The sequence below is a fragment of the Schistocerca piceifrons genome, chromosome 5, assembly GCF_021461385.2.
Source record: "Schistocerca piceifrons isolate TAMUIC-IGC-003096 chromosome 5, iqSchPice1.1, whole genome shotgun sequence".
Lineage (NCBI taxonomy): Eukaryota > Metazoa > Arthropoda > Insecta > Orthoptera > Acrididae > Schistocerca > Schistocerca piceifrons.
Window position 1 is genome coordinate 483,746,737 of NC_060142.1, and position 27,544 is coordinate 483,774,280.

The 27,544-nt window shown below is 44.3% G+C and overlaps 1 protein-coding gene across 1 annotated transcript in view; it reads right to left on the reverse strand.

Annotated features, from left to right (window-relative positions):
* LOC124799094 overlaps positions 1–27,544 on the reverse strand; it is a 704,063-nt gene that overhangs the window by 553,226 nt on the left and 123,293 nt on the right. The window lies entirely within an intron of this gene.

A 27,544-nucleotide genomic window follows, 5' to 3' on the forward strand; every position in this document is an offset into this window, starting at 1 on the left:
ATCAACCGATCAAAAGACATGTCATCCTGTGTGTCCACCTTCACCAAACACTTCGTGTAAATACAGGCAAGCTGAATTTTCTGGCATCCTGCATGAATTTATACACAAACATTCTCTTCGTTTGGCAATAATGGAGGCAATCAAACCTATTTGCAGAGATTTGGCAAATCCTGAGCTACTAAAGAACTGTTTACATGAGAAGACCCAAAATGTGAATGAGTCCTTCAATAATGTTGTGTGGTGCTGTGTGCCTAAAAATTTATTTGTTGTCCTTATGACTCTAAAGGTAGCAGTGTCTGATGCTTCAATAACTTTTAATGGTGGGAACTATGAAAGACTTAAGGTTGTGGAGAAGTTAGGGGTAAGATTTGGACAGAACACAGCTAAAGGACTGCCGGAACTGGATGAGTTTTTCGTGAAGCAGAGTTAGGTGCTCAGCAAATGACATAAAAATCAAGAAAGAAATGGAGGAAGCAAGCACTGGGCTGTTGTGACACTGAAGACGACACAGACGATGGGCCAGGGCCATTCTAGTGCATAAAAGACACATAACTATAAGTCTGTATAAGAATTTGCAATAAATAAGTTTTAAATATCTCTGAATTACATTTTTTGCAATAAATGACTCGTTTTCTAAAAAAGTACTGATGGTAGAGACAAGAAATTTTCATAGCATACCAAGTGCCAGATTCAACACATATGGAACTAGAATAATTAAAATATCCTAAATTGTTTTGTTTTTATGTTCATTTATTTACAAAATTCTGTCAAAAATTGAGTGTTTGAAAAAAAAAAAAGGTAAAATGCCCCACAATACGATTTTAGTAATCATCCTAGTCCAATGAATTTAGAAAGGTGCATTCAATTATTATATAAATTGTAAGTTGGTGTCTTAAAAAAATTCGATAATTTAACATTCGCGGCGCAGCACATACAGTGTCCCCTTAAGAAATGAAAATACCAAGTAGTGAATGTTTTGCAGCGGTTTCCCTGCGTCGTGTCTACTTACGTAGCAGAAAGCGTTGGAGAAATGCCAGACAAATCTGAAAGCGACTGTAGGGTTCCATAAAGCAACGAGCCGACCCGCACGCTGCCGGTGGCACGGAAACTGTCTTGACCTAAAGAAGGAATCGATGGTAATGAAAAACGCGGCGTGCACTCGCAGAACATTAGTGGGGCAGGTGCGGCGGCGGTAAAAGCCGTCGGCTCGGACGGAACTGTCCTCGGAAGCGACACGCGCTGGAGGCAAATGAAGGCGCTTTTTTTGTTTATTCATGACGGAAGCCGGCAGGGGGCGGCGTGCGCCACTCAATCCACGGCACCACAACAACGCCCCGCGCCGCACGCAATCCGGTCGTCGGCAGACGACACGCAATATCCACATCCGACTTTTTCCCTCTCCGTCTCGCGTCAGAATAGTTAACCACCCTTTCGTAGGTAATAGCTCTACTATGACGAATATTTTATGATAAACAAGGACTGAATTCATTTCACGGCATGAATAGTTTATCGTACAAATATGCAGCAAGGAAGCGAAATAACAGAAGGAAAGACTGTTCACGTTTAACGTTCTTTTTACGTCAAGTTCGGTCGATTCGGAGCTCAGCTTGGGTAAGTAGGGAAGGAAACCGCTAAGTGGTTTGCTTCAGGAACTGCCAGCTTTTTCTTGGATAAATTTTGGAGAAACTAAATGGTTCAAATGGCTCTGAGCACTATGGGACTTAATTTCTGAGGTCATCAGTCCCCTAGAACTTAGAACTACTTAAACCTAACCAACCTAAGGACATCACACACATCGATGGCCGAAGCAGGATTCGAACCTGCGATCGTAGCGGTCGCGCGGTACCAGACTGAAGCACTTAGAACCGCTCGGCCAGTCCGGCCGGCTTGGAGAAACTGTGCGGAAACTAAAACTGGATGACTGTGTAGGGACTTGCACCCTGCTTGCTTTCGAATGCAATACTGACATCTTCGCTGATGCAAATAGAGATACATAAGCAGAGTTCCATCACTATTCTAGTTGTCCGAACTTAGGCTGTCCGTGATTTATCTGCATCAATTCAGGGAATGTTAGGATAGCTCCTCTGGTAAGGCCGCAACCCTTATTTATCCCACTGACCACTACTTCGTCTCTGCTGATATACACTATTGGCCATTAAAATTGCTACACCAAGAAGAAATACAGATGATAAACGGGTATTCATTGGACAAATTTATTATACTAGAACTGACATGTGTTTACATTTTCACGCAATTTGGGTGCATAGATCCTGAGAAACCAGTACCCACAACAACCACCTCTGGCCGTGATAACGGCCTTCATACGCCTGGGCATTGAGTCAAACAGAGCTTGGATGGCGTGTGCACCTGCCCATGCAGCTTCAACACGATACCACAGTTCATCAAGAGTAGTGACTGGCGTATTGTGACGAGCCAGTTGCTCGGCCGCCGTTGACCAGACGTGGCGTATTTTGACGAGCCAGTTGCTCGGCCACCGTTGACCAGACGTTTTCATTTGGTGAGAGATCTGGAGAATGTGCTGGCCAGGACAGCAGTCGAACATTTTCTGTATCCAGAAAGGCCCGAACAGGAGCTACAACATGCGGTCGTGCATTATCCTGCTGAAATGTAGGGTTTCGCAGGGATCGGTTGAAGGTAGAGCCACGGGTCGTAACACATCTGAAATGTAACGTCCACTGTTCAAAGTGCCGTCAGTGCGAACAAGAGGTGACCGAGACGTGTAACCAGTGGCACCCCATACCATCACGCTGGGTGATACGCCAGTATGGCGATGACGAATACACGCTTCCAATGTGCATTCACCGCGATGTCGCCAAACACGGATGCGACCATCATGAGCTCTAAACAGAACCTGGATTCATCCAAAAAAAAAGACGTTTTGTCATTCGTGCACCCACGTTCGTCGTTGATTACACCATCGCAGGTGCTCCTGTCTGTGATGCAGCGTCAAGGGTAACCGCAGCCATGGTCTCCGAGCTGATAGTCCATGCTGCTGCAAACGTCGTCGAACTGTTCGTGCAGATGGTTGTTCTCTTGGAAACGTCCCCATCTGTTGACTCAGCGATCGAGACGTGGCTGCACGATCCTTTACAGCCATGCGGATAAGATGCCTGTCATTTCGATTGCTAGTGATACGAGGCCGTTGGGATCCAGCATGGCGTTCCGTATTACCTTCCTGAACCCACCGGTTCCATATTCTGCTAACAGTCATTGGATCTCGACCAACGCGAGCAGCAATGTCGCGATACGATAAACCGCAATCGCGATAGGCTACAATCCGACCTTTATCAAAGACGGTAACGTGATGGTACGCATTTCTCCTTCTTACACGAGGCATCACAACAACGTTTCACCAGGCAACGCTGGTCAACTGCTATTTGTGTATGAGAAATCGGTTGGAAACTTTCCTCATGTCAGCACGTTGTAGAAGTCGCCACCGGCGCCAACCTTGTGTGAATGCTCTGAGAAGCTAATCATTTGCATATCACAGCATCTTCTTCCTGTCGGTTAAATATCGCGTCTGTAGCACGTCATTTTCGTGGAGTAGCAATTTTAATGGCCAGTAGTGTAGAAAAGCAACTGAAATCGCTCAACATAAGAAACGTTTCTAGACCAGACCGCATATCTATTCAATTATACACAGAGTGTGTGAAAGGGCTTGCCCTTCTTGTAGCTGCAGTGGACCGTAGGTCTCCATTGGAGCGAAGCGTTTTTAATGATTGGAAAAATGAACACGTTATTCCCGTTTTCAATAAGAGTCGCCAAACACGCAGAAAATTAGAGGCGTAGTATGGCATTCCTCCGTAGAATCAACATGACTCCGAACTTAGCGTGAAACCCAGCTCGCTCCTTTCGTCCTCGAAACCCATAAAACTGTAGATACTGTCACCCAGATAGATAAAACCCTGTGGTGTTTGTAATGTATAGCGTGTGTTCTTGTGGGTGCCTAATGTTGTCCCTGCAGTGGAATTCTCACGCCTACAAATGGTTAAAACGACCATGTCGTTGACAGCCTATACCGAGGGATTAGTAAAAAGGAAGTACCGTGTCGTGGTTTTACTTCGTTTCAGTATAGCAAATCAGAACAAATTATTCCTATCGGGATGCTAATAGAATGAATCAGATCTAGATACCATAAATTATTAACTCTCAAAATACGTGTAGATTGCAAAAAATTGTGAAAATGTGAAGTACACAACGTTGGATTCTATCCTAAATGTGGTTTCGACATTGGTAGAACATACACTGATGAGCTAAAACGTCACGACCACCTGCTTAAGGGGAGGTTCACTATCTTTTGGTTCAAAAAATCGATTTTTTAAATTGCATTTTTGGGTCCACAAAAGTGTTTAGCAGCCATCCCAGCAACGGTTTTTCCAAATACGAAACGGAAATGTTTGTTATTCTCGGTTGAACATAAAGATGCATCTGCCTGAAATCGGCCTTTTTCACGCACCAGTTTTTTTCTTTCAGAGGACGAGTTATTGTACCGGTGCTTGAGAGGAAAGACACAAAATTCAAATGGATGTTTTAACGCGTGTGTTCGGAATTTAGCCCCCAAGCATTTGCATTCTGGTGCGAAGACTGTAAAGATTGCGACTTTCCTGGCAGTGAACAGCTTCACCGAAGGGTATTCAGAAATTCTGAAGACCATGACAATGATGGACGTTACCCTGAGACTCTATTCGATGCAGTTCGCCAAGCATCCGAACGACCACTGGATTCAAGCCGCCGAAAACCGCTTGTCACCTGCAGTACGTGCGGCTCGGGAGCAGCGCAGGATGGCCCAGATCGAGCAGAACGCCCTCTATGAGGAAGAGGAAGAACTAGTTTATGGGCCCGGAATAGCAGACTGAACGTAAGTTGCATAATATTGCATTTATATGTAGTCAAAACTTCAAACGCGTTTTCCTCGAAATGACTTTTTTTTTATCGCGCGCTGTGGTAACTTCACATCTACTGAACCGATTGGCATGATTCTTTGTTTCCGACGAAGCTAACTAAATTGTCTAGCAGGTGTACCACTTTTATTACGATCCATCCACTATAAATATTTTTACTTGGCCGACGAAGTCGAAAATTCGATGAAAAAATAACTTTTTTCAAATGGCCGCCATTTTGTTTCTTATGGTCCAAATAACTTAAGCGAGGTACAACGCCTAAAGACTCTTATATACTTCACTAACATCGACTCAGTTTTGATTTCAGACGAGCCGGCTGACCTGTGACATACCGCGCGTGGAGATCTACATCGGAATTTTGTTTCGTTCCGACGGCACGTCCGCCTTTGCTCTTCGACATTTCCAGTCGAAAAATTGCAGTTTGTAGATTGTAGAGGAAATATCAATAAACATTTTGACCAAATTTCATATTGATATCTATAACACATCCCGACCAAAAAATTCTCAAAGAACATGCTTTTTTCGGACCAAAGATAGTAAACCTCCCCTTAATAGCTTGTTTATTCGTCTTTGGGACGAAATTTATCACTGAGTCTGCGCATCAGGCATCCGACAGTTTGTTGGTAGATTCCTGGAGATATGTGCCATTAGACTTCTACGCACCGGTCATGTAATTCACGTAAACAACGAGCCACTGATTTGCGTACGCATTGATGGCACCCGATAGCGACCCAGATGGGTTCCTTAGGATCTACATCAAGAGAATTTGGTCTCCGAGACATCAACGTGAGTTCACTATGATGCTCCTCAAACCACTGTAGCACGGTTCTGGCTCCGAGATACGGACAATTACTCTGCTCAATGATGATGTCGCTGTCCGGGAAGACACTGAGCATGAACGGATGAAGGTGGTTCGTAGCTGTCAGCGTGTCTTCGATTACTACCATAGGTCCGATACAAGAACAGGAGAATGTCTCCCATAGCATAATACTAGTCTCACCAGACTGTCTCCTCGATAACGGAGTTTGTGGAGGCAACCGTCGGCGTAGTGTAGCAAAAATGTGATTCACGCGAACAGCCGACACATTTCCATTGATCGAAGGTCGAATTCCGATGGTCCCGTCCCACTGCAATCGCAATTGAAGAAGTAGTTGGGTCAACATGTGAACACGTAGGGGAGGGCTGTTGTGAAGCCCCGTGTTCCACGACGTACGATGTACGATGCACGGTGTGCTCCGAAACTCTTGTGCATGCACCAGCGTTGTGCTCTTTCCACATATCACCATCAGTCCTACTTTACAGAGCAGAAAATCCTCAGAACCCCACGATCTGTGAAGATTCGTGTACTTCCAACCATTTAGCACATAATGGTAGTTTCACTGTTCTTTTACCTCTTTCCGTAGATACTCACGACAGTAATACATGAACACTGGACCAGCTTCGCCATTTTCGACATACTCGTTCACAGGCTCTGCGCAATGACAATCTGCCCTTTGTCGATGAAGGCACCTGAATGGATTTCCTTTTTGCACCTCACATCTTCGCTACGGTGATATCTCGTCCGTGTCTGCTCCGCTAATGGACTTTACTTCCCATCAAATTAAACTCTTTGCTGAAAATTAATCTGCACCTCCTATGGGATGGAAGCTCATCTGCGATCTGCAACCCATTGTACATGTTGGAATGCCCCTTCCTAGGAGGGCTGTTCAGACAATTGCATGTAAGACTACTCGCGTCGAATACACGTCCCCCCCTCCCCCCATCAAAAAAAATCTATGACGTAACTACTACGCCGGTTGCAGAAGGACCTGACTGTAGTCCAAGTTATTAAGTCACTCATTGAACCTATTACATGCCTTTCTCCTTATTAGAAAGCCTAGCCATTGGCTATAAGCAACAGAAGGATCATTTAACTACGTGGTATAAGTCTGAGTTTGATTTGTCCATAGTTTGCCAAAGGCCCACATCGCAGTTCATAAGGTCAAAGGCAAGAGACCAAGATGCCTGACACAACTTTTTTTTCCTCCTCTTACAGCACTAACCGTACGCAGTTGTCAATTATGCAGCGCCACTGGTTTGCACATTGTAGCTTTTTCGACACTGCGAAGCTAACAAAATATTCAACTTTCATATAAATTGCTGTTGGTGTACCCTAGTTTTGGCAGTACTTGATCTTTTTCCCTTATTCATAGGAATCGACGTAGCTTGAAACTGCGCAGGCACTGTTCTATAGAAGTTTTTTTTATGAATAAGAAACAGCCAAATTAATATTACAGAGCCGCGCCTAGTGGCTGCGCAGTTAGAGGCGCGATGTTACGACTTGCGCCGCCCCTCCCGCCGGAGGTTCGACTCCTCTCTCGGACATGAGTGTGTGTGTTGTCCTTAGCGTCAGTTAGTTTGAGTAGTGTTTAAGTCTAAGAATCGATGACCTGAGCAGTTTGGTCCCTTAGGAAATCACACACATTTGAACATTTGAATACTATAGTTACAAAGTAGGAAGCGCGTCGTGTATGTGGTACCCGTTCGTGTAACGGTTTGCGCGCGCGCGTGTGTGTGTGTGTGTGTGTGTGTGTGTGTGTGTGTGTGTGTGTAGCGTTTTTTAGCAATGCCAGTTGTAGTCTTCTCCTAAGCAGGAGATGAAGTTAAAAAAAAGTAGAGTCGCTGTCGTATTTTAAATTAGAATAGTTACTAGACTCTCAAACGCAGCTAAAGTGACACCATTTCATATTCAACATCAACTCAGATATTGCGGGAAAAGTATTTTTGGTCACCTACTTTTTTCGGTGATGTCACAAAATATAAACTCCCGTTCAATAAACTATTACAATGAACGGGCTGGAGAACCGTCAGTCATTGCAGATTAATAATGCGTTTACTTGGTGAACTCTTTATAGAGTTGAAGAGTGGAAGAATCGTGTGAAGACATCAATTTCCATCATTGTTGACGCAAATTGTTACTGGCTATATAACTTGGATTTCGTATGACACATTTCGTGAGTCCGTCGTTCATTGTAGTGGCTGCTATTTTGCTCGCCAGATGTAAGAAATGGTCAAGTTGAAACACACAGTTTGAAACTTATTGTTACCGGCCTATAGGACACAATCAGTTGTTTGGTTTTTGATTTTACTCCTCAATTTTTCATGGTAACTGTCGATGCATATTGTGAAACTCTAAGACAACACGAAATCAGCAGAAAAATCAGACCACTCCCTCCCCCCTCCCTCCCCCCCCTCTCTCTCTCTCTCTCTCTCTCTCTCTTTCTTTCTTTAATCTTTAAAAATAAATCAAAACAGTGTTTCACAGTCCTCGTACACCGGTATACACCTGTATACAGTGTGCTGTATATATACATATTATTCTGTAGAGATTGCTAGTTAGGTAAGTGACGTCACCACTTGGTCAGTATAACATTGTCAATATAAGCAAAGTCTCATTACGTTAGATCTATCTGTCAAAATATGTTATTATATAATGAGCAGGAGAACTCACCCATCTGCAGTTCAGTTCGATTGCGTGAACGAAAAATTAACGCATAAAAATTTTCGAGCGTAGAAAAGGTGTGGATCACAGCATAGAGAGAGGGGAGGTGGCAAATGCAGACGCCCAAACTAACTTTTTTAAAACATATTTCTAGCCAGAATTCGATTATGAAACTTTGCGACGTTATTCTTAAAGAATCAGTCTAATCACCTATGCAATAAAAAAACTTGAATTTTTCGCTGTTTTCCCCTACATCTGCCCTTAAGGCATATAGCGGGATGGCTCCTCTCTAAGCAGGACACAGCCAATTTCGTTCCCAGTCTTTCCCAATCCGTGCATATGCTTCGTCTCTTGTGACTTCGTCGTCGACGTGACGTTATACCGGAAGTTTCCTTCTTCACTTTACCAAACTAGACTCTTTCAACAACGTTCCTGTTATTTTTGCGGCTATTGCTTCCCTTCCAGGTGAATGCAGACAGACAGTTAAGCAAATCGAAGCAAGACCCATCTGCAGAAAGCACATTACTCCATTGAGTCTCTGAGCAAAATTGGTGGCGCCGACTCCACAAGGAATGAGTACACCTCTGTACCGCTGAGAACCGCGCTCATCAGCCTGATGTCTGGAATTCAGACCAACTGCTTTGAGCCAGCGAGCGATATTTAGTGCCTGGGAACTCCAACTGCTGTGCAATGGCTGTATCCTTCTGCAAACAAAATTTTTTTTCATATCGTTGCATTTAATCGTCCGTTTAAGACCAGAGGCTATTTGTGGTCTAACTTACACTGGTGCTGATGAATATTTTGTGTGGTTCGGAACCTTCGCCAAAACCTTGACGTGACATTTTGTAGCGTTGAGACAGGGATCTTAAAGCGGACGAGAAATTCAACAAACGTAATACGGTTCAGATGGCATTTTTGTGACTTTACGCTACAAATTTCACGTACAGACTTTCTTCTGCCCCCAACTATACTGAAAAGACGACTGAAATGTTTTGTATCTAATCGGATGATTTGTTTTATCTTTGAATAAGGGGCTCATTCGAAGTAGCAAGCATTCTTTTATTATACACGTACAATAATCCCGGTTTGTGTAGAAATTTCGACTGTTCACATTTTCTCGTTCCTCTGCATTCTTTTCCCGATCATGACCACTTTCTGGAACTTTGTAAAATTATTTATATGCGATGCCCTGATTGAATATTAAATAAGTTTCGAACATTTTGCACACTGTCATCCGTTGTCTTGGAATTTCCACAAAATTTGTCGTTTACTGTTTGTCGTGATCGTTACATGAGCTCGGGCAATACACATGGATTTTTACACTAATTCTACTGCGTGTAATGGTACCTATATTAGACAAAGTGACTGACTCCACGAAAATCTTCTTTACATAATAGATTGCTCATTTTAGGAGGCCGAATATGATGTAATTTGCCTTCTTGCTTTATTACGAGTCGGGTGGAAAGTCTCGAAGAAAATGTATTTGGCTTCGTATCCCAGGGGAAGGGCTTCGTACTTCATCCAGAAAATCCTGATATTTTACAACAAGAACCTAATCGGATTTGGTATAGTTACTTCAACGTTGCATTGTTAACTTTACCGATGATGTTGCTTTTTTTATACGTAATTCGGTTTCTAAACTCAGTAGCCGTTATGCTATATATGTAAGACTGGTAACTACCCAACCGCCGGCCGCGGTGGTCTCGCGGTTCTAGGCGCGCAGTCCGGAACCGCGCGACTGCTACGGTCGCAGGTTCGAATCCTGCCTCGGGCATGGATGTGTGTGATGTCCTTAGGTTAGTTAGGTTTACGTAGTTCTAAGTTCTAGGGGACTGATGACCACAGCTGTTTATTTAAGTCCCATAGTGCTCAGATCCATTTTTGAACTACCCAACCCTCAGTCACAGAAGGAAGTTACGTTCCCTCTCTAACTTTGGCTGTATTTTTGCCAGTTGCGGCATGACCACGATAAGGAGATCCAAGATCTTTCTGCAACTGAAGGAACAGTTTTAACTCTTTAAATGAATTGCCATGCAACAAACGTTATCCAGTAAAGAAGTACAATCATGGCTCATGAATTTATTGTATGAAGAGAAATACCTACAAAGATACCTAATAACTTGAAAGTAGTTGTCACGTGCCGAACAGCGAAAGACAAGCAAGAAAAAAATTTAAGATTTAGATGGAGCACACATCCTTGCTCATGAACAAATTTATTTTCATTGTGAGATCTGATCGGAAATGGAATTTCAAAAGAACGTCATAGAAACTGCGTTGTGAAATAGATCACATTCGTTCATGTAATGTGTCCATATGATGCGAAAGGGCTTTCAAAATCTTTAATCCCTGAGTAACAATGCTCAGTTTCTAACGCCATTTAATTGACGATGACGTTAGTCATTAAGATCTTATTTTTCTCAAACTTGACATCAATCGGGTAAGGAGTCCAGCTTGGTTTCGTGCAATTAACAACCCCTTACCTTCCGAGATTTATAAACACCACAGACAAGGAGATTACGCGATTATACAGAAAATGAGGGCAGACTGCCGGCATGCGCTACGGTCTGATCAATGAAAGCCCAACCCGGAGCGGGGAGTTGTATTAGTGACTGGGTCGAAACTGTGGATGCGGTGCAGCGGTATCACTACATTTGTAACTTGGTGCACCGGCGCCTGAACAGTCGGTTAGCCAAGCACGTCTTTGTCAGATGCCAGTCTTTAGAGACGACAAGAACGCAATATCTTTTCTTTCAGAGCTGGCAGTCTCGCAGACAATGCGGGACTACCTTTGAAGGGATTTGAAGCAGCAAGAAAACAACGTGCACTGGTAAGCTGCTCTTCCTGGCTGCGATGGCGGCTCATCGCTTAGACTTTAGAGGACTCTGCCACAGTCAGACATCTGCCTCCGATCCTGTTCCAGAGCACCTTACTGACTTTTCACTAAAATCGTCTCTATTATTACATAAAGGTTTTTTTTTAGCACAATTGGACATTAAATAATCAAAAAGCACAATGAAAAAGTTGTTTCGCAGGTCTGGTGATTCCTATATTTGTGTTTCGTAAATTGCTTGTGCGGATGTTGTGTCAATAATTTAAACACAAAACTAATAAATTTCGTTACGACATTTAACAATATGCGCTATTAGCGACCATATCTCTATAATATTTCATCGCAAAAAAAAAACATTGCGTTGCGTATCTAGCGGAGGGTAAGGCTTAAGCAATGAATTTTGGACTACAGCCGTACGTGTTTCATGAACAGAAATGGTACCCCTGTGCTATTCACATAATCTCTGTTATACAGACTTTGGTTTGGTATACATTTTTCTTCAGTTTCTGTAACTACATCACCTACAGGAAGCAAAACATTACACTATTTCCAGAATGAGTTTCCACTCTGCGGTGGAGTGTGCGCTGAATTGAAACTTCCTAGCATATTAAAACTGTGTGCTGGACCGGAACATTAACTTGACACCAGTAAAGTTGTGACAGTGGGTCGTCAGTGCCGCTTGGGAGTTCAGTTGGTAGAGCACTTGCCCACGAAAGTTATAAGAGACACGTTCCAGTCCAGGTCCGTCACATTGTTATAATCCAGGAAGTTTCATTGGCTGATTTTGGAGAGCGGACCAAAGAGGGAGCCCATCGGTCCCAAGTTTCACTGCACCAATTACCAAGTCAAGATGATCAGTTGCATTAACTGTCATATAACACCAGCTAAAGCTTACTAATGTGAAATTCCCTGTGTATTGCTGTATGTAAAAAAAAACTGCATTTACAAATATATTCATTTTTCAAATTTTTTGTTTGCATGCATTCTGACATCTTTATCGACTGTAGCTATTTGTTACGCAATTACGGCCTAATAATTCTAAAGACGATCCACAATAAGTAAATACACTACTGGCCATTAAAATTGCTACACCAAGAAGAAATACAGATGATAAACGGGTATTCATTGGAGAAATCGATAATACTAGAACTGACATGTGATTACATTTTCACGCAATTTGGGTGCATAGATCCTGAGAAATCAGTACCCAGAACAACATCCTCTGACCTTAATAACGGCCACGATACGCCTGGGCATTGAGTCAAACAGAGCTTGGATGGCGTGTACAGGTACAGCTGCCCATGCAGCTTCAACACGATACCACAGTTCATCAAGTGTAGTGACTGGCGTATTGTGACGAACCAGTTGATCGGCCACCATTGACCAGACATTTTCAGTTGGTGAGAGATCTGGAGAATATGCTGGCCAGGGCAGAGTCAAACATTTTCTGTATCCAGAAAGGCCCGTACAGAACCTGCAACATGCGGTCGTGCATTATCCTGCTCAAATGTAGGGTTTCGCAGGGATCAAATGAAGGGTAGAGCCACGGGTCGTAACACATCTGAAATGTAACGTCCACTGTTCAAAATGCCGTCAGTGCAAACAAGAGGTGACCGAGACGTGTTACCAATGGCATCCCATACCATCACGCCGGGTGATACGCCAGTATGGCGATGACGAATGTCAGAACACTTCCCATGTGCGTTCACCGCGATGACGCCAAACACGGATGCGACCATCATGAAGCTGTAAACAGAACGCAAGCACCAATGTCGCGATACGATAAACCGCAATCGCGATAGGCTACAATCCGACCTTTATCAAAGTCGGAAACGTGATGGTACGCATTTCTCCTCCTTACGCGAGGCATCACAACAACTTTTCACCAGGCAACGCCGGTCAACTGCTGTTGTGTATGAGAAATCGGTTGGAAACTTTCCTCATGTCAGCACGTTGTAGGTGTCGCCACCGGCGCCAACCTTATTTGAATGCTCTGAAAAGCTAATCATTTGCATATCACAGCATCTTCTTCCTGTCGGTTAAATTTCGCGTCTGTAGCACGTCATCTTCGTGGTGTAGCAATTTTAATGGTCAGTAGTGTATTAATTCACCAACTCCTATATACGAGGGGCATTTCATATGAAACACAACATATTTGTTTCTGAAAGCAGGCTCATTTCATGTAAACTAAAGGGGCGTTACTGCTGTCAGCTGCAGCGAGACCTTATGCAGAATCAGTGGCGACGGGCGAAAACGTGTACAGGACCGGGATTCGAACCAGGCATCTGCTGCTTACTAGACAAGTGCGTTAGCGACTGCGCCATCTGGGACACAGCAGAATTGCAACTGCGAGGACTACCTCGGCACGCCTCACGTGCGATCCACATTCCTACCGAGCGCACCAATTAGCAGTCCCTGTCCATTATACTCCCGTTCGCTCTCTGAGATTCCCACAGGAGATCTGACTTATTTATGCATCCGCACTGAAAAAAAATGGTTCAAATGGCTCTGAGCACTATGGGACTTAACTACTGAGGTCATCAGTCCCCTAGAACTTAGAACTACTTAAACCTAACTAACCTAAGGACATAAACACATCCATGCCCGAGGCAGGATTCGAACCTGCGATCGTAGCACTCGCGAGATTCCGGACTGAAGCGCCTACAACCGCTTGGCCACCGCGGCCGGCGTCTGCTTAGTACAAGAGGAACGTCTCAGAGTTCCCTGTTCTGGTATGCAACAGGGTAGACACGATGGCGTGTACTATGTCAAACGATCCCCAGATGTCACTTATTGTCCGCTTTGCTGTGAGACCGAGTCAATAATTGCGCATCACCGATAGAGGAAAAATGGTACAGTACACGTTTGCGGAATACACAGACATGCTCCCTCTGTATGGCGAAGCTGGAGGTAATGGAAGAGCTGCTAGTCGGCTGTATCACGAACGTTTTCCACCCCGTCACACTCCATCGCACAAAGTGTTTGCCCAAGTTACACAAAGGCTACGAGAAACAGGTACCTTCACCGTGAGGAGACAGGACTGTGGTGCTCCACGGCGACGCCGCACTTCCGAATTTGAAGAAGGTGTACTGCGTCGCATTGAAGATAGCCCATCAACGAGTTCGCGAACAATTGCGCGTGCAATGGCTGTTAGTCACAGTACGGTCTTGGACGTGCTGCATGAGCAACAATTACACCCGTACCACTTACGAAGGGTACACGCTATGGGTCCAGCAGACATTCCACAACGCGTCGCCTTCTGCACATGGTTCCTAAACCGTTACATCGACGCGCACCTCTTTCCACGTCTAGTTCTCTTCACAGATGAATGTAGGTTCTCAAGAGATTGTGTTCTGAATGCTCGAAATAGCCATGTCTTGGCGGACGAAAACCCTCATGCCACGCCGGCCGGAGTGGCCGAGCGGTTAAAGGCGCTACAGTCTGGAACCGCACGACCGCTACGGTCGCAGGTTCGAATCATGCCTCGGGCATGGCTGTGTGTGATGTCCTTAGGTTAGTTAGGTTTAAGTAGTTCTAAGTTCTAGGGGACAGCAGCTGAGTCCCATAGTGCTCAGAGCCATTTGAACCATTTGAACCTCATGCCACGCATGTTCAGGGATTTCTTTCAAGACAGGTTTGGAATTAACGTGCGGGCAGGTATTCTGGACGGTCATGTGATTGGACCATACCTCCTTCCATCCAAGCTAACGGGTCCCGCATACTTAGTCTTCCTATGACACGTAATGGACCCATTCTTGGGAGATGTGCCATTAAATGCCCGTCAGGAAATGTGGTTTCAGCATGATGGAGCACCACTTCACTTTTCACTGGCTGTCCGGAGACATCTCAACAGACGGTATGGTGAAAGATGGATAGACCAAGGTGATCCAGCCGCGTGGCCGCCACGATCGCCGGATTGAACCCCTGTGGACTACTTCTTGTGGGATCGTATGAAGAGCCTAATTTATGGGACACCTGTAGGACAGAGGAAGATCCGCCAGCACGAGTTCTGGCCGCTGCACAAGACATGGAAGAGACACCAGGTGGGATGGAGAGATTGTACCAGATCATGCTTCGGAGGTGCAATGTGTGTAACAACGTTGATGGTCGTCACATCGATCCGCTGTTGTAATGCATCGGTACGTTACGGCTGGTGCCGTAGATGCTGGGTTCTTGTTGTTGTCGACTAATGGAAACCACAAGGTGTAAGTTGTAACGCAAATGCGTAAGTAATAACGGAACGAGTCAGTATTATTTTCAAATGGATTGCACGCCTAAGTACATTCCTCACGTTGGTGTGGATGAGATAATCATCTGCATTGAAACTGTCTTAGGACGGAAACGATAAGTTTCAGGACATGGGTTCGTATTCAAAATGTTATGTACTCATTACCCGCTACACCTCCGAGAAGTTTGTAACAGGAATTTCCCACCACCCTGTATAATGTTCCACAGCTGCGGCTTCTGCATGGTGTCTATTCTTTCGCACATTTCCGAAAGAACAGACTCCACGCATTCATATAAGGTTGATTTTATTCAGGATTTCAATACGCAATATTATTCTCCACTCTTCTGGCTACAGAATAGTATTGTTCGAATTGATATGTGTTCAGTGTGACGGCCTTACGCTACCATACTGGGAGGTCCTGGATGCCAGCACTGTACCACTCAGCCAACGTCATGTTGCACCAGTAACCTCCCCATTACCCACGTACCAGTTCCTGCGGAGTGCACCTTACACTGGGCCAAACAGATGGAAGTCGGGAGGTGCGAGATCCGTGCTGTATGGTGGATGACATCTACATCTACATCTACATCTACATCTACATTGATACTCCGCAAGCCACCCAACGGTGTGTGGCGGAGGGCACTTTACGTGCCACTGTCATTACCTCCCTTTCCTGTTCCAGTCGCGTATGGTTCGCGGGAAGAACGACTGTCTGAAAGCCTCCGTGCGCGCTCTAATCTCTCTAATTTTACATTCGTGATCTCCTCGGGAAGTATAAGTAGGGGGAAGCAATATATTCGATACCTCATCCAGAAACGCACCCTCTCGAAACCTGGCGAGCAAGCTACACCGCGATGCAGAGCGCCTCTCTTGCAGAGTCTGCCACTTGAGTTTATTAAACATCTCCGTAACGCTATCACGGTTACCAAATAACCCAGTGACGAAACGCGCCTCTCTTCTTTGGATCTTCTCTATCTCCTCCGTCGGCCTCGTAACCCGCAAGCAATTGTGACGGAGAACAGTCCAGGGAAGTTTTGTAAGCTCCTGTCGTGTGCACAGACCTGTTCGAGGCCTTGCATTGTCAAAGAATTTCGTTTGCATTTTCGTGGCGACAAACACACTGAAGAAGTTTCCTCATTTTCATGAGGGTAGCACAATACACTTCAGAGTTGACCGTTGCATCATGAGGGAGGCCATCAAACAGAATAACCCCTTCAGAGTCCCAGAGGACAGTTGCCACTATTTTACTGGCTGAGGGTGAGGCTTTAAACTCTTTCTTTGGAGGAGATTTGGTGTGGTGCCACTCAATGGATTACCGTTTTGTTTCCGGTTCCAAGCGGTGAACCGAAGTGTGGCGGTGCTCGACAAGAAATTTTCCAGATCGGCCTCGTAACCCGCAAGCAATTGTGCACGGATGGTCCCTCGTTGCTCTTTATGGTCTTCTTAGGCGACGTGGAACCCAGCGGGCACACACTTTTGATTACTCCAACTCAAATGGTTCAAATGGCTCTGAGCACTATGGGACTTAGCACCTGTGGTCATCAGTCCCCTAGAACTTAGAACTACTTAAACCTAACTAACCTAAGGACATCACACACATCCATGCCCGAGGCAGGATTCGAACCTGCGACCGTAGCGGTCACGCAGTTCCAGACTGTAGGGCCTAGAACCGCACGGCCACACCGGCCGGCTTACTCCAACTCGTGGACGAGTGTGTGGGCACTACCAACAGAGACGTCCAGATCAGAAGGGAGGTGTTTGATTGTGATCGTCCATTACCTCGAATGAGACAGACCGCAAGTTCCAACACTGCGTGAGTCGCAGCTGTGTGCAGACGGCGCGTGAAAGATCGGACAGGATTGCGCGACCTTGTTACGATGGTGACAGGCACTTCGCCCAACGAATCACCGTGCTTCTGTTTACGATCAGGAGTCCTTAGACATTCTACAAGCACCTATGAATATCTGCGATGACAGAGCTGTCATCGAGTTACAGCCGCCATTTTGAAGGATACGTATAGCGCCGTTATTTATCGGAACTTCATGAAACTATAAGGGCTGAAGCGGAAATATTCCACGATGTCCAACAAGAAATTCCGCAATTTTTTCAACCGAAAATATCCGAGGGAAAAAAGTGTTGCATTACTTATTGAACGCCCCTCGTGTATTTATAAGAAGCCATAGTATTGGCCATTGACTGTAGGAATTATTTATTTTCACCATTACAGTTTCGACCTTAAGGCCGTAATGAAGCGGTATACTGCAAAAGACACTGCTTTAGCACATATCAGTGTTTAAAAATCTTTTACCACATACATGCGTCATCGTCATTTCTGAGCCTTTCAAATGTAAAAATACAGCAACATTAAACGAGTGTGAGCCCGCATCTCGTGGTCGTGCGGTAGCGTTCTCGCTTCCCATGCCCGGGTTCATGGGTTCGATTCCCGGCGGGGTCAGGGATTTTCTCTGCCTCGTGATGGCTGGGTGTTGTGTGATGTCCTTAGGTTAGTTAGGTTTAAGTAGTTCTAAGTTCTAGAGGACTAATGACCATAGATGTTAAGTCCCATAGTGCTCAGAGCCATTTGAACATTTTTTTTAAACGAGTGTGAGGCTATGTGCATTGTGAAAGTGGTATAAACTATTGCCAATGTTATCATCTGTAACACAAATCCCAACGAAACACTGTTGTTGTAAAGTGTTTTCATGAGAACTGAGGCAGTTCGCATTTCACGGTCAAACTTACACAGAGATCGGATTCAGTCCTGAGACACTTTTCTTTTCATAAAAGTTGTAAAAGAGGGCGGGTCATGGAGTGCCAAACATCACGCGTGCAGTGTGTGACGGCCGCGTGTTCGTTCCTTCCCGAAAATACTCCGTACAACGCAGCATTTCATTTAGTATTGTGATGTGGCATTTTTTTCGTCGGTACAACTCTCTTGAGTTCGGTGGAATCGTGGTGTCAGCGCTGTTTGCCCTTCGTTGTTTTTAGTGGCATGAAGGACGTTCACAGGTCCAATGGCCGTATGGACAAAAAGAGGCAGTCTAGAGGCCTATCATTAGAAACCTATGAAAAGAATGGCAATAACAAAAGAGAGGGATGACAACTCTCAATATAAGGTGTTTCCCAAAACAACACTGACAAGCTTTAATGACAGGTCCCTTACACTAATACAAGAAAAAATTGTCTAGTAAACAAGGGCTCTAAAATGCATACCTTAACGAGCTATGAGTATTTGTTCATCTTCGATACTATGATACAAATGTGACTTATTTCAAGAACTTTGCTTTCCATATTTTGGAAGAAGGTAGTATGGACCAAGCCAAAAACAAAAAATTAAATGATAATTAAATCAAGACCCTAAATTGGCGACAGACGTTGATATACATCAACGGGAACAGTTGAAAATGTGTGCCCCGACAGGGACTCAAACCCGGGATGTCCTGCTTGCATGACAGACGCTCTATCCATCTTTTTTTTCCTTTTTCCATTTTGTTCGGTATTGTTCGTTGCGTTTGGTCTGGGCGGACATCACAAGACATCCGTTCAAGTTGATCTTTGATTCCTTTACTCAGTTTTTTTTTTTTTTTATTACAGGAGCGAGCAGCCCTCTGACCGAACACGCTGAGCTACCGTGACGGCAAATGCATCTGAGACACTGAGGGCAGAGAGGACAGTGCGACTGCAGGGATTTATCCCTTGGACGCTCCCCGTGAGACCCACATTCCCAACTCAATATCCACACACCACATCCGTAGTGCCCCTGCCCACTACACTCATTACTTGCGGCAGACAATCGTACCAAGTCCCGTAAGAGTTCGGGCAATGCGGGTGCATCCGCGCAGAATGAGGTCAATGGACGGTTAGCCTTAACTATAAGAAGACGGTATCTGTTTCTTCGTACATGCCCGAAAGAACAGATACTATCTTCATATAAAAACAAAAAATGTCCAACAAACATTAAAACATGTACTTTAAGAGCTAGTATGAAACATCTCTTCTACCGAACAAGTGCTCATAACTCTTAAGGTACGCATTTTAGAGGCCATGTTTACTAAACTTTTTTACTGATTCGGTGTAAGGAATCTGTCCCTAAGGCTCGTCGATTCTTTTTTCGTTTTTTTATTATTTTTTTAGGGTGGGGTGGGGGCACTGTACATTATGCTGTCACATAAGATATGGACACTGCATGTTTGCTAAGAAACGAGATTAAAACAGCAGGCAGAAAGAACTTGAAGATTTGGTTCACAATGAAAGAGCAAAAAATCACAATTATCTACAGACGGGATTCATTTTTCTGTACATTAAAAAGCAGTTTGTGCTAAATTTACGGGTATGGAGCACGTGAAAAAATTGGTGGTACGATTACCGAAATTTCTGAAGGCGCAATGTTATTCCACTGTCAGTGGCAACAGCTTTCGATGGATGTGAACGAAGAGTGTGGAGACTATGTATTTCAACAAAGTACGTTGGTTAAGGCAAGGGGTGTGCCTGAAACGATTTTTCCATTTAAAATTCGCTATTGTTTAATTTTTGAAGGAAAAAGGAATGCAGAAAACAAAAATTAGAACATCGAGAATGGATAGCGGACGTCGCATTTGAAGTGTACTTGACTGCACACTGCCCACAGTAAGACATTGCAAGGTGTGATGCTCCCGATTTGATGGGGATGTATTTAAAAAGAAAACCACATTGTGGAATAACATACTCTGACAAACACCGTCCAGTCTATAGGCACACAGCTGTTAAAAAATTACAAGGTTTTAAGAATTCATTGTGACCTTGAAATAATTACAAGGCTAGTTTTCTAAAGATTTTCAACACACTGTCAGTCTTACATCTGTTTTCGAGCTGTTTTCGAGACCGTTTGGCGTTTCAGTTGAAAGTTTCCCTGTGCATGTACAGAGGTAACTGACTAATCTGCCATCCAATTCAAGTTTTAAAGACAAATTCCTTTAGCGTTAGTTTGGTCCCATAGAATCTTACCACCACCTTCAACGTTAATACTGTCCAAGACGTTTACATTGCTTTCCTCAGGTAGGTTTTCCATGGGTCCATAATGAGGTTGGAAAAGTGCTACAATATTTTGACCAACGTATGTGTATGAAATACTGTTTTTCGATTACGAAACTAAACAGGTCACGACTATATCACAACCTAAGTTCGAAAGTCTGCGCAACTGATTGCGTCTGTTAGTATGCCGAGAGTCTGTACCTGACAAAAACTGTATTATGTCTTCAGGGCGATTTAAATTATTATATACTACTGAAAATTTTTTATTTGTGAGCTATGTTGTTGAGGAATGTGAAATGTAGAACCTAGTCGTATGCAGTGCGACGGCACTGTCATTTAAATGCGGCGCGTTTGCAGTTTTCCCTACCCCCCCCCCCTCCCCCCCCCCACTCACGCTCAGACAGCGCAGCGTGGCGATGGGGAATGTGCTGGCCAGGCTGGGCGCTATGGCACTCGTGCGGTGGTGGCACAACCACGAGCCGAATTATTGGCTACCGCTGTTGTACAATGTAGGCAATATAACACACATCGCGCACAAGTGCGCCAATAGAATTGATGATTATATTAAGAAGTAGTGCATAAATGTACTGCTGTAGGTAAACCCGTTTTGAGGCACTCCTTTCATTTTTAGGTTGTGGAGTAGAAACGAGTTCCTTGCAACGAACACCTATCATATTAAATTTGGAAAAAAAACACTGTTACAATCGCAGGATTTCTATACGAAAATAAACATGTTTTAGTTAATAAGAAAGACTTACGAAAAGCAGAGAATTAAAGAATCCGATAGCTATCACCAGATGCCAAAAAACATATTGAATTTGAAATCATGACAAGGATTGGATGACCTCACATCACAACCACATATATGGATCTGTTACAGGTCGAACTGGTAACAAGTTTCCTGTTTTTGTTTTCTTGCAGTTTTATTCATCTGTGGAAAATGAGACTGCTCACAAGAAAATTTTGCGTCCCTTCTTAGAATATTGCTGAAGTGAGTGGGACCCATACCAAATGGGCCCATCAGGAGATGCAAAACTTATTGAAAACAAGGTGGCACGAATGGTAATAGGTTTGTTCGCCTCCTTGGAGTGTGTCACAGAGATGCTTGAAGACATCAGTCTATCCCACAAAATCCTAGTTACAAAATTTCAAGAACCAATGTTAAGAAATGAATTTGTAAACTACTCTCATACCCCTATTTTTTGCTCATGTAGGTATTGCCAAGATAATTTAGAGTTATTACAGCGCACGCATAGGTATTTAAGCAGTCTTTCTTTCCTGCTCTATACGTGTATGGAAAAGGTAGAAACCCAGCAAGCGGTACAAGGCTGACTACCCTTTACCATACTCAGTAGCTTGCGCAGCATGTAAGTAGATGTAAATGGTCTCTCTTAAGAGCACGAAGGTATTAGATTGAGATGATAATACTGCTTGTTCCATTAAGATACAGACACAGTCTGTATAAAGGTTCCCTGTATCATTCAAATACTCAACCACTGCTACAAGACTGAATGAGGTGACGCATGCTGGAGGACGGTGGTTCAAATCGCCTTCCGACCTTCCACTTTTTCGGTGATTTCCACAAATCGCTTAAGAGAAATAGAAGGACGGTTCCTTTGAAAAAGCATGGTCGATGGGACATCAAACCCTAATATTTCTTCCTTTTTTTACCAACATAACTTAGTTTACTTACACATTATTTGACGATCAGCAGCTTTAAAAAATATTAAAATTACTCTCTGAACGCAAATTTCAAGGTAACAATTGTAACAGGTATAAATGTAATAGACAATTGTGACATATGAAAATTTGTGCCGGACCGGAAATCGAACCCCGACATTCCGTTAATTGAGAGTGGTCGCCTTAACGTGCACATTCCCAGGCCCGATCCAAAGTTAGTTTGTTGGTTATTCGGAGGTAAACTGCTCGATTTCTGGTGATGAAATTTTCATCGCCAGTGTCTGGGGTACAGGTGGAGATGAAACAGCGTACAACTGTTTTACTCCAAAAGTGCGCACCGATGTTGTGGGCTACACCACAAGCCTCTCTGCACTGTTGATGTAGTGATATGTCATTGTTGATTATGATCCCTCCAACGGGTGGATAATGACATTTGGTATTAATCTAAAAGGTACTATTTGCTGACTGTTTAACCCACTATTTCATTCCAGTCTGCAGGCTCTAGATAAGTGATAGAACGTGACACTTGACAGTGATACGTCCATTAGATAGGGATGAACTCTGAGTATTGTTCGGGAGGGGTTGTCTAAATGCTACTAGAATTTAGCACCTCCACTTCCTTTGATCCCCCACTATCTAGTGGAGTGGTCACGTATAACTCTGTTGACAGTGATTTGTCTGTAGGATAGAGACAAAATTTTGGAATTATTCGAGAGTGACAGTCCTCGTGCCTTCTTCTGGTTCAACTTCCTCCTCCATTTGTTCGGTACTCTTAATAACAGAGCAATCACAACAATAGGCTGCACAGCCCTCGTCACAAACACGCATACGATACAGGTGCATACTCACTATTTAATAAGGGTCGAAGGAAGACACGGCAGACCGCATCTTTGGTGTCTAAGCGCGGGACGAACTAGGGTGTGGAAACCCAGTTAGAAGGTAAATCGACGGCTCGAAACGCAGTAAGAGCGCTCGTTACGATGGCAAGTAACGTAATCTCAAATCAGTATCAATTCACAAAGCTAGAATCATCTTAGGCAGCAAATCATAATGACACAGAGAGCTCCAAGCCAAACTCCAGATCCAAAACAAAGGGTAGCAGTTGTAATGGATAATGGGCGTACGGTGGATTCAGTAACGAGATATGAAGTACCGAACCACCCACCGGGTCTGGTAATTAATTCTTGCAGTGGGCGAACGACTATCCTCGTATGTTGTATTTGTTGCGACCCCTGGAGCCACAGTGGCAGAAACAGGAACTGTGTAAAACAAACAATATCGCCACCGCTCTCCAAATCAGTCTCCTTATCGCTGGAGAGGTAGAATATCTGAATCCACACTATGCCTTTTTCCAGGGCGTAACCTGGGATTCTCGGAACGTTCACACAAATTGCTGCCGTAAATGGGACCGACTGTAGTATTTATAGAACGCTTAGTAGCGTGAGGCGTTTCTGATGATAATGATAAGGTTTTGTGGGCGCACGACAGCAAGGTCTTTAGCGCCAGTACTGAAACGTAATGTGACGAATATAGAGGAATATCATAAAATTCCTAAAATAAGAACTGCGAATATGAACAGGGCAAAAACGGAGAAAGCAATGGAAGTAGTTAAAAACAGACAACAGACACCTGCGGCTGGCCGATTGCGAGAAAAAAGGAGGTGGAGGGGGCGGGGGAGTTTGAGCCAGACTTACGGCCTACCCAAAATCCTCACGTGCTCTGGTACTCAGCAGAATGACATTTCTTCCCCCGCAGCTGTAGAAAGTAGAGTTGGTCGTATATGAACTGGACCAAATCCTCCATTGGGTACACGTGCTGCATGATTATAGGGCACCAAGGGAATCGGAGCAGATGAGAAAGTGTGCTCCATTGTCTTCAGGAACATACGGAACTCTACTGAAAATACAGTATGGCTATAGAAGAGGCGAATTCTGATGACACAGTCGGGGAAGACGACCGAGTAGCCAAGGTAGTCCTCTTGTTGAGAGCCATATGTATACATTGTTGTAAAACCATGACGCCTGCCAAAAAAATGGAAATACTGAGATTAAAAAGTAAATTTGGGGGCGCAATCTTTCTTTTGCGGCAAGTTTCCCAGAAGTTGCCCGCTAACAACTGTTCCGCTCCAACAGCCATGCGGCTCACCGACGCGCAGAACACTTTGGGATAGAGTATCTTTTACAGTTGTTTTTACGATCCTCACGATCCAGGTGGTCAAGCCGAGATCCCTGTTCTCCGCGGCACACAACGGCCGCATTGCACAGTGATCGCTGAAGCATATGTAGAGCTTGTAGTGTCAGAGGACTGGCGGCACTCACCAGTCCCAAGCTCAGGAAGACCGGGGTCGGCAAGCCCGTTCCCAGGAAACTAATACTGAGCTCCCTAGGGGTACGAGACATTTCAGCAGCATGCTGTCATTATCAAATGGATTAGAATTAGATGAATATTAATGAGAATTGTGATTACGTTAATGTGAAGTGTGATTAGGTCTTACAGAAATCCATACAACACGGATCCATTTTAGTAGTGCACTTCTTGATTAAGAACTACATCATTGCTGATCTTTTACTGTGGCGTAAGGTACTCAGACAGTGGAACTCTACAAAGAACGACTTCCTGACAATAACTTACCTAACTGACGGAGCCGGGAGGGGTGGCCGAGCGGTTCTGGGCGCTACAGTGTGGAATGGCGTGACCGCTACGGTCGCAGGTTCGAATCCTGCCTCGGGCATGGATGTGTGTGATGTTCTTAGGTTAGTTAGGTTTAAGTAGTTTTAAGTTCTAGGGAACTTATGACCTCAGTTGTTGTGCCATAGTGCTCAGAGAAATTTGAACCGTTTATCTGACGGATGTTTCCTTGTTTTGCCGTGAAGCTTCAGGAAACGGGATGTTTCAACCCAAAGCAAAGCAGTTGTCACACAAATCGCATAGGCGATGTCGTGGACGTTATTATTCTCGCTTCTGTTGCAAGTCGATACGTGAGCACGCGACAGCTGTAACAGAAGACTGGCATTCCTAAAATTTCTCTTCGTTGGTTTAGATTATACTCAAACAAGCCTTCAAGAAAACAATTTGGGTCCTTCTCGTTAGCTGCACGACCAGCGAGGCAGATTACCGAGCGAAGGGGCCCAGGTTCGACTCTCGGCCGGGTCGGAGGTTTTCCCCGCTAGGGGACTGGGAGTTGTTGTCCCTACGCTCGTATCATCATAATTGACATTTCTCTACTGAGATGACTAAATGGGTATGTCCTGAAAGCTAGTAAACTGAAAAAAATGACGGGTGACGATGATGTGTTGCTCACACTGAAACAGGGAAAACAGCGAAGTTTACGAAAGTTTATTGACTAAGGAAAGAAACGTCTGCTTCGACAATAATAACAAAAATCACAGTTACAGATTGTAATGTTTTCGTAAGTTGAGGTTCAGCAGCTGTAAACTATTTTATAAAATGCATTTCAACCATTATCCGTTTATTTGTCCGCTTAGCCACCTACCACTTCCTATTCTTAACCATCATCCGGGATGTAGAGTACAACAGATTATGGGACGCTTTTAACTAATCTGTTGTATCCTACTTCCCAGATGATGGTTAATAACCGAAACCGGTAGATGACCAATGGGACAAATATATAGCTGATGGTTAAAATGCGTTTTATAAAACATAATTACAGTGTCTCACAGGTATTAAGTCTGGATGGTATGGTGATTCCAGAGTCTGACAAAGTAACAATTAGGATCTTCATAGATAAATACACTTGTATGGAAAATATTCTAAGTGCAATGAAGTTATCCTGAGTAACACCACCATAGGAACAGAAAAGTTTAGCCTGGGTACAGTCTGATTTCACCAAAGGAAACAACGATGACTGCTGAATACAGCGGCGTTGGTCTCTACGACGGGCTTCGAATGCGTTCTAAGACGACAGGGTGAGTCGCACCCGCCCAGAGGCGAGGAGATACTCTCGAAGCTGACCTGTGCAATTTTATTTATTTTTTCCTTTGTTGTGTTTTCAGTTCCCCATCCGGGGCGGGCTGGCAGCAGCATGGACGCTGCTCTTCAGCCCAGAGACATTACATGTAGAGAGGAAGTCATTTATAACTATATAAAGAAGAAAACATGGTGGAATATAGAAAAAAGGCTGAACATAAGAGAAGGAAGCATATAAAAAGCGGTGACTGTAAAGCGGAGGTAAAAATCTAGAAGAGTATTATACACAAAAAAAAAAACACACTGTAAGGTTTAAAAGGCACCAGACAAAGCACGGCTGGAGCATAAAAAGTCGTAGAACGATTAAAACAGGCACGCGATGGACGGCGTACCACGGAACAGACATGGACAGCAAACTATATACAGGTCGAGCACACAATTAAAACCGCATCACTTGATAACACTGTATAACGGCACCGAACACAACACTAACGCAGCACGCGTGAAGATGAATAAAAGCCTGTGAGGAGCTACCGTGGGTGGGGTGGGGGAATAAGGGAGAAGGGGAAATGGAGGCGACAAGGAGGGGACCTGTGCAACTCTGGGGACGTCCTTCACAGCGGCCCGCGGCGGAAAACTCGCGGCACTATTTTTTGGTCAAGTGAGTGGCTGACACGAATAGGTCCCTTGGAAGTGGCGGCCTCTGTTAGCGCTGGTAGTGCCGCCTGGTGTCCGTCCGTCAGTTACTGCGACAGTACACTGGACTCACATTCGGGAGGACGACGGTTCAATCCCGCGTCCGGCCATCCTGATAAAGGTTTTCCGTGATTTCCCTAAATCGCTTCAGGCAAATTCCGGGACGGTTCCCTTGAAGGGGCACGGCCGACTTCCTTCCCCATCCTTCCCTAATCTGATGAGACCGATGACCTCGCAGTTTGGTCTCTTCCCCCGAAATCAACCCAACTGCGACAGTGCGAGTTTGCGACGCTGAGTCGTGCAGGGGCTACGTAGGCTGCACGCGTGACCGAGGTGCCCGAATGGTTGCCGGTCACTTTTACGAAGATCTCCCGTAGCAGACAGAACTAGTGGGCATTTACCTTGTTTTTCTATTTGTTTGCGGTCAGCTCCAGCAAGGACGACTTACGATCCCCTGGATATATGCATTGTGTGCTAGTATAGGACAGTCAAAGTCATTTTTTTTTTTTTTTTGGAACTGACGTCTTGTTTATGTGAACAGTCCTTGAGAAGAGGAAGTGGATTACACGATTAAATATTCAAACTGCTATTTAAGAAAGACATACAACTGTTCATACAATCGTAACGAACAAAGTTACAAAAAAAAAAGAAAAGGGCAATCACACTGATTAATGTCCCTCTGGTAAAAAAAAGAAAAAATGTATTTTTTTTTTTTTTTTTTTTTTTTTTTTTGCTTCTGGACGAAAAGTTACATGGGACACGTTGTGTGA